General features: G+C 35.8%; 1 long non-coding RNA gene across 3 annotated transcripts; it reads right to left on the bottom strand.

Moving 5' to 3' along the window:
* Positions 1-1,019: 1,019 nt before the first annotated feature.
* On the bottom strand, positions 1,020-8,408 carry LOC104226264 (uncharacterized). 3 transcript variants are annotated; one of them, XR_011406736.1, is made up of 4 exons: positions 8,289-8,408; positions 7,756-7,832; positions 2,387-7,637; positions 1,020-1,423 (listed from the first exon to the last, which is right to left on the bottom strand). It is a non-coding gene; the product is annotated as an uncharacterized lncRNA (long non-coding RNA). The 3 variants fall into 3 exon arrangements; XR_011406737.1 differs by having other exon boundaries at positions 1,020-5,619; positions 7,597-7,637; XR_011406735.1 differs by having other exon boundaries at positions 1,020-7,637.
* Between the last annotated feature and the right edge of the window lie 632 nt (positions 8,409-9,040).

Genomic DNA, 9,040 nt, shown 5'->3' with positions numbered 1-9,040 from the left:
GCGAATCACACCTCAATTCGAAATCAATGAACTTTGAAACTTCAAACTTCCACAACCGATGCTGAAACCTATCAAATCACATCCGATTGACCTCAAATTTTGCATACACGTCACATTGGACATTACAGACTTGCTCCAACTTTCGGAATTAAAATACGTCCCGATATCAAAAAGTCCGCTCCCGATCAAACTTTTCCAAAATTCCAACTTTTGCCATTTCAAGTCAAATTCTACTGCGGACCTCCAAATTGTAATCCAGACGCGCTCCTAAGTCCAAAATTACCCAACGGAGCTAGCGAAATCATCAGAAATCCAATCCGATATCAAATACTAAAAAGCCAAACTTGGTCAAACCTTTCAAATATAAAGCTTCTGGCTAAGAATCATTCTTCCAAATCAAATTCCGAATAGCTTGAAAACCAAAACCGACGATTCACATAAGTCATAATACATCATACAAAGCTAATCATACCCTCAAACAACCGAGCGAAGTATCAATACTCAAAACAATCGGTTGGGGCGTTACACCTTCTATCTTAATCCCTTCACACCTTCCTATCAAAGGTCATGTCCTCCATAAGCTGAAGCAGTTTCATGTACTACCTAGTCACCCCCTCTCCAGTACGTCTATAGCCTACCTCGACTTCTTCTCAAAATGCTCATGCATCAATATTTCTCCTCTTAACATGTGCAAATCATCTCAATCTCGATGCCGGCATCTTGTCCTTCACGAAGACCACTCCCTTTGTCCCAAAAAATTGGATAAATGTACCCACTAATAATAATGAAGAATAATACAAGGGAGAGATCGCAACATGGGGTGGGGGAGACTGGAGCATATTAAAGCTTACGTGTGAATGTGATGGGTTAAACCAACTATTTTGAAAAAGTACAGTGTATAAATTATTGTTGAGTTTGGCTGAGTTTGAATGCTTTTAAATCTATGCGGATCTGTTTGTGCATGACTTTGATATAGTTAATATTTCAAATTGAAATAATTAATACGATAGAGGAATGCGTATTTAATGTAATGTGTATTTGTTCCAGAAGAATCTATGTATATATTTATTACATTTGTGGCTTTTGTTACAAATTTGGGCCCGGTATCTAAGAATGGGCCTAAGTGCTGTGTAAGTAAAATAACTACTGGGCTCTTGTCTGAGACTTTAGACAGCCAACACCCCCTCAAGCTGGAGGGGGAAGCCACTCTAAGCTTGCCAAGCAGATGATGGTGAAGAGGCCCTGCAAGAGACTTGGTTAAAATATCAGCAGGCTGGTCAGCAGTAGAAATGTGGTAAAGTGAGATCAAGCCAGACTGTAAGCAATCACGAACAAAATAGCAGTCAATTTCTATATGCTTAGTCCTCTCGTGAAAAACAGGATTTTTGGCAATATGAAGTGCATCCTGGCTGTCATAGAACACCTGAACAAGAGAGTGAAAAATCAGACCAAGATCAGTAAATAATCGAACCATCCAGGAGATTTCAGCCACAACTTTCCTCAAAGCTCTATATTCAGCTTCAGTAGAGGAAAGAGAAATTACAGGCTATTTCTTGCATTTCCAAGAAATAGGACAACCACCAAAACTAATAAAGAAACCAGTGATAGACTTGCGAGACTGAGTACAGGCAGCCCAATCAGAGTTAGAATATGCCACAAGGGAAGTGTCAGGAGACTTTAAAAGGAGAATGCCTTGCCAAGGTGCATTCATCAAGTACCTGAGAATATGTATGACAGCTAGCATTTGGGGAACCTGAGGAGCCTGAAGGAATTGGCTCAAATGTTGGAGAGAAAATGCAATATCAGGTCTGATATGCTGTAAAAAATTGAGTTTCACCACAAGTCTTCTATAAAGACTAGGATCAGTAAGTGGCTCGCCCATGTCAAAAGTTAGTTTGACAGATGACTCATAGGGAGTCACTACTGGAGTGAAATGCATGCAGTTGAATTCATCCAAGAGGTCAGAAGCAAATTTCTATTGACTGACCAAGTAACCCTGACTATTCTTGGTAAGATCTAAACCCAAAAAATAATGGACAAAGCCCAGATCAGTAAGTGGCTGGCCCATGTCAAAAGTTAGTTTGACAGATGACTCAATGGGGAGTCACTACTGGAGTGAAATGCATGCAGTTGAATTCATCGAAGAGGTTAGAAGCAAATTTCTGTAGACTGACCAAATAACCCTGACTATTCTTTGTAACCTCCAAACCCAAAAAATAATGGACAGAGCCCAGATCTTTGATTTTGAACTGAGAATCCAAGAAGGATTTCAGACTGTCAAATTCAGCTACATCATCCCCAGCAAGCAATATATCATCAACAAAGACAGCCATGATTGTTAAGGAGGAATTAGAAGACCTGGTGAAGAGGGAATAGTCATTCTTACATGAAATATAGCCTCTAGATAGCAAAGCTTCAGACATCTTGGAAAACCACTACATGGAAGCCTGTTTGAGGCCATAAAGTGACTTGTTGAGCTTACAAACCAAGGGAGAAGAATCAGAAGCCACAAAAGTAAAAATCTGAAGACCAAGTGAAAGTTTTATATACACCTCTTCATGTAGGTCACCATGAAGAAAGACATTATTCACATCAAGTTGATACATAGTACAGTCCCTCTTAACAGCAAGAGAAAGAAGACACTTGATGGTAGTGGACTTAACAACAGGAGAGAAGGTCTCAGTATAATCAATGCGTTCCTTTTGAGTGTCACCTCTAATAACCAATCTAGCTTTGTACCTCTCTATAGAGCCATCAGATTTCTGCTTAATCTTGTAAATCTATTTGTAGGGAATAAGCTTCTTGTGAGGAGGAAGAGGAACAATCTCCCAAGTATGATTTACCTCTAGAGCTTGAAATTCTTGCAGCATGGCCTCTTGCCAAGTAGGATGAGAGGCAGCATGCTGGTAAAACTAAGGTTCATACATTTGTAGCTCAGCAGGAGACACCTTGGATGTCCCAGACACAGGATTGGAGAGGGCAGAGGAGCAAACATAGTCTTTAAGATATGGGGAGTGTGGTAGACCCTGCTAGACTTCCTAAGCAGAGGAGAAGTTGGCAAGGAAGTGGCATAAGGAGAATTAGAGGTAGGAGGGACAGATGTAGGAGGAGGAAGAGGAGAGGTAGGAGAAGATTCAGGTGAAGAAGATGAACGTGGAGAAGGAGTGGAGGCACAATCCACAAAAGGAACAGGAGGAATAGGATGTACTGGGGAATAAGGTGAAGAGTAAGGAAAAACATGTTCATGAAATACCACCTCTGGAAAAAAAAAACAGAATGATTGGTGAAATTAAGGAGTTTGTAACCTTTTTTACCACAGGGATACCCCAGAAAGACACATTTTATGGCCCTAGATTGGAATTTATCCCTATTAGGTTTGGGTATGGTAGCATAACATAGACAACCAAAAGATTTGAGATTGTCATAGGAAGGAGAGACACATGCAACCTTTGAAAAGGAGACGTGTTCCCAAAGACAGAAGAAGACATCCTATTTATCATATACTAGAAGAGTTGCCCATGTAATGCACGAGCCCAACATAAGTGAGAGAGATTGGGTAAATCAATTCCATGCTAGATTTGTCTTCTCAACAAAAGTTAGTGGACAACCCCTACAACAACCCAAAAAAATTATGTATTAATTATAATTGAATATTCTCAGTTAAAATACCACATTGCAAGTATATGCTGAAATGTCTAAACCAACTTGAATGTTACAATGGCCAAATAGATCTTTAAAAAGTCATAAATATGCATCTTGAACAGATTAAAATATATAGACCAAGTAGCCATGTCTCTCTTCCGCTTCCTGCCAAACTTTATCACACATATTCTCTAAATTACTCTAGTTTCTTAGCTCAGTTAACTACCATTTTTTTTTAAAACTCTAGTACCTCCATTGTTCTTGAACAATTTTTTCCATGTTGTACAAAAATCACGCAGTATTGCAGAGCAAACTAAGTTCCACAATGCATTTTCACTTATGGCTTTGTTCATTGCACTTGGAAATCCAAAAGGACCCTAAGCACTCTTTACTCCAAGGTACAATCTAGGCTTCCAAGTCTTTCTTGGACAACCATTATTTATTTCCAACAACACTTCATAAACTCCTATTACACACCAACGGAATGCATCAGTTAGTATATAAATCTAACATATGAAATGAAAAAGAAAGAACAAAGATAACTGCCATGAAATTGTAGGGGGGGAGCTTATATCTATTATTTTTCGAAAAGCTTCAGCAACATATGTACTCTTCAACTTGATCACAACATGTCACAATTAATCCACTGAAGTTGATGCTGCCATCTCTGTTCATAAGCAATTCAATTGCTGAAAGTAATGATATGACAAGATGAAAATGTTGAAATTCTATCAATAGACCTGAGATTTTTTGGTTCTATAGACTGATATGTGATTTCATTGTTGCACATCTAAGAATTCATAATGAACCGAGAGGAAGAATTAGCAAGTAAAAAAGTAAATGACCTTTTGTCGGAGATGGTGGAATAACAAAATTTTGCTAAATTAGTTCTTGTATGTAAATAACCAATTTTTACACATAACTTATACACAAAGGGAGACACATGTTCATCCATGTCGTCAGGGAAAGTAGCAAAATAATTTGAAGAGGCTAACATAGAAAAAAGCAAATATTACGAAGTATCCAATGAAGTCATCACAACTATATACCAAAAATCAGTTATTCCAACATCTATTTCGCAATGAGCTAATATAATTATAAGTAGTATTATTATCAGACAATTGAGCACTTTGTCCAAGGCTAAAGAAGCATGACTTATGTCCTCCTATATTCCACGCCTGATTTCAACCGGGAAATTTACTTCAGATTGCAGAAGAGAAATATATCTATAAGTAATATCAAATCTTAGCTACTTTGAGATCTTTATCTACAACTCGTAGTGATAATTGGATACCCTATCAAGACCATCACTTCTAGATGTGTCCTTTGAGATAGAAAACACTTATTCCATCTCCAATCTCAATAATCGAAAAATAGAAGTTGAACTATGTGTTAGTCTGAGTGCACAGTTTATTGTAGAAGTTAAAAACTCAGGTATGTCGCATTTGTTTTTGGCATTTTCACAAGTTTTCATCAAGAATATTATTTAATAGCTCAAAAGTGTTTCATCATTATTGCCACTGCTTTTCTAGATTCTTCTTTCCAATTGTTCCAATTCCAAATGGATAACCAGAGTAGCCGTTACATTTCTCTAGATGACATGCATTTCTTTTGGTTTAGGGAAAGAACATGGCGCAGCGGGTTGGAGCCTATTTGTTGATTCTGGATTAATATATCTTTGGAGTGAGCTTTTGTTATTTGTTTGGTCATGTTATCAGTTAGTCCTCTGCATCAATACAATAGAGTATTGTTCTATATTGCATTAAAAATGACTCTAGGTTTTAGGAATTTATACTTTTTGTTTTTGTCCATTTCAGCAGAAAAAATCTCTCATGCACTTTTACAAATGATATAATGTTTCTCCACCAAATAAGAAAACTAACTTGTGGATTATTTGGTGTCACCTACATTTGCTTGCTTCAGTTTGAGTCCAGCTTCTGAACTCTACTTCTCTTCTTACAGCTTGCTGAGAATACCCTTGAAAATTTTTCCTAAATCAGTTTTTTTTATAAGATTTCGTATGCAATTTTTTAATTTAGATATAGTTTGCATCTGATCTGTTGTTGTAACTACATGTGTGCTTGCGGTGCTGATTGGGGTTATGTGTTAGCTCTAAGAGATGCTGACATCAAGTATATTAATGTTTCCATTTATGTATTTCAAGGCACCTTGATGATATAACAATATCAAAAGAATTGTATTACATCTAGATAATATGTATCTTATTTTTCCTTGATGTTGGATTCCTCCTCACTACCTCTATCAGGTATGTTATAACTATTTCTATCTGTGTATTTCTAGGTTTATTTTGGAAAAATAGAGGGAAAAAAAGTTCTATTGTAGAGAAGGGAAAGTTTGTAAAAAATTTGGCTTTGAATGTGCTTTGTATGCAATAGATTGTTTTTAGTAGACTTTGAAAATGGTCCAATATATCCTCTGTCTGGCTATAACAAAAACCAAGTGATCGTCCTATGAAGCTAAATCAGTGTGCTCATTTGTTTCGATATAAGAACCATCTGAACCTTCTATATATAGCTTCATATTGGTTTGACAATTTACATCCACTGAAAATTCTAGCTCCACCCACGAAATTCTCATTCTTCATAATGACCAGCTGAAAGATAAAAATACTAAGCACATACTGACGCGTGATAGAATGAAGTTGTGAAAAACTGAGAACGAACTTATTATAAGAATACAAGGTATCCTTGCACAACAGAGAACCCAAGCTCTTTTCGCGGAGAAAACCAAGGTAAACCAAATGCATATAACAAATTTTCTTGGCCTTATATAGAACGTAAAACAAAAATGTAAAAATCATGTGAACAAAAAGTGCAAGAATCAGGAATCGCTAAAGTAATTGAAATTTTTAACCCAAAAAAGGTTGAAACTTTTAAGTTCCAAGTCAAAGCATGTTGATGAAGGTGGTAAGCACACTAAAATTAGTGAGTTGTATTCTATTGTTACACCTTAACTTTAGATCTCTGAATTAAACCAATAAAGGTAGATTTATTTTTCAACTACCATATTCTGATAACTTAATTAAAATGACCTAACTATCAAGAAGTCGAGATTAATTAACAACTAAGGTTTTCACTTGATCTGTATCATGTTATAAATGAATGTGGGAATATTATTTCTCTAATGATATGAATGTTACAAGTATCTTTTAGACTTTTTTGTTCTTTTATGATTGTTGTCTGAAAAGAAAGTATCAATAATAGTACTTTTGTTCAAGGCTTGACCTTGAGCTAAACTTAGTTCGAGCTCCGATCAACATACAACTGCTTATTAATTAACTTGAGCTTTAAGCTTCCCAGGGCTTAACATATTATTTAGCTATGTTCATTGTTCAAAGTTTGACAACTATGAAGAAAAGAAATATAGAACTCCACTCGCTTCATAAGACAACAACACTAAATGAGTTTTTTGCAAGTGAAAGTTGTAAAGTAGGTTTATATGATTGAAATTTGATGCAAATCAACTACAAATTGATTATGGACGTTAACAACTTGCCATGGGATGTGGATTGCAATGTGCATATCTGCTCATACATATGATAAGTTAATAAAGAGTTTCATTTTGAAAAAATATGTGTGTGTACTTCTGTGAAAAAGAATACCATGAAAATTGGTTATCGAATTCTAGAAGATACAAAAGTAAGTCCTTTCTGAGTAGAAAATGTTGAATAAAGACTGGTCACCAGCTTTAGTTTCATAAGATATCAGACAAAGTTCATTATCAAAAACAAATCAGACAAAGTTCTTCACGAAGAATGAGGCTTAACTCTAAAGGATAGGGACCATGACAAATGACGTAGATACAAAACCTCAAATGAACGAAAGTAAAGTGTCAAGTGAGGGATTATATCCTACTCCAGTATAACTTCTCAATTTTATGTAACATAAAAATTTAAAAACTACTAAAATAATTAAAAGGGACTAAAAGATTTACCCGAGGTTTCTAATTCCTGGTTCATCGTGCTACCAATTGGGCTGCAAAGCTCAAGCATAATTTTACATGAGGAAAGAGGAAAGAAAAATACATTGGGATTGATAGTGTTTTGGCATAAAAGAGAAGAACGACATTAAACTTGATTATGAGAGCTCATACCTCTTTATGAACAATTCTTGAAAGGGATTTTTATCTGAAGTGTAGGTTATAACTCCCAAACAGATTTTTAGGGCCACCTATATCAAATATCAACATCAGTTGAAATATTTCATCAAACACAATAAGGGCTAAAATCCAATAAATGCGAATTCAGTTGAGCGGTTAATTTTGAGTTAGAATACTTAAACATCAATCGCCTAATACTTGGACGGTACATTTTTTTTGTGATTAATTTAAGTCTTTTTATACAAAAAAAATTGTCTTATGCTAGAACACCAGTAAGTTGAAAGAAAACCAAAAATAATTGCAGAACATAAGTATTGTACTGTTCTTGGGGGACTTTCTCTTTACAGAGGGTCTCTGTACTCTTATTGAGGTGTCCTAACTACCAAGGATTGACATGAAATAGTTAAATGAACACATGCATGTGAATAAATCGAAATAAGATAACACAAAATAAAAGATAAAATGAAAATAAAGTAAAAGATTGAAAAGAACAAACCGAACAAAAAGGAAGAGGAAGAAGAACTCACTGGAGAGAGAAAAGGAACAAGAGAAATGAGCGGAAGGAGAAGCGAGAGAGCGAGAGAGAGAGAGAGAGAGAAAACGAGCCCTAAAAGTTGCTACCAAAATTTACAAAGAAGCAGCCAAATATCACCCAATAACACGTGGAGCCATAAATGGTGGGCAACAATTTGCCCTCATATTTGTCATTTATTTATCGGAATACCCTTCGTCGTACCAAAACAAGACACATTCACCCCAATATTTGACGGGAAGTGAGATTGAAAAAAGTAGGCTATAGAGGTTTCTAACAAATGTATATATTTTCTTTCAACCACCCCATTTTATTGACGGGTATATGGAATAGTGATTTGGTGAAGAATCCCATTATCAAAGAAAAATGCATGTTGTCACGATCCAATTTTTTATCTGTTGGGTTTTCTGATGGCACCTAGTCTTAGGGACTAGGTAAGCCTAACATTTACTAAATATCAACAATAATAAAGAAAGTCTAATAGTCTCAATATAGAAATCTTTATAGAATTTACAATTTCCCAAAAACTGATAGTACAAGTCATAAACTCTACAAAGTTTACTACAACTTCTAAATACAATTGTCTGGAAATAAGTAAAACAGTGTGAATACAAAATTAGGAAGGTGACTCTGAAGCTTGCGAACACGACAACAGGTTTACCTTGAGTCTCCACAGCAACGATCCGCACAACTACTAATGAACAAAATATCCGGATCTGTACAAAAAATATACAGAAGTGTAGTATG

The sequence above is a fragment of the Nicotiana sylvestris genome, chromosome 4 (genome assembly GCF_000393655.2).
Source record: "Nicotiana sylvestris chromosome 4, ASM39365v2, whole genome shotgun sequence".
Lineage (NCBI taxonomy): Eukaryota > Viridiplantae > Streptophyta > Magnoliopsida > Solanales > Solanaceae > Nicotiana > Nicotiana sylvestris.
This window is presented reverse-complemented; position numbering and strand designations above follow the sequence as displayed.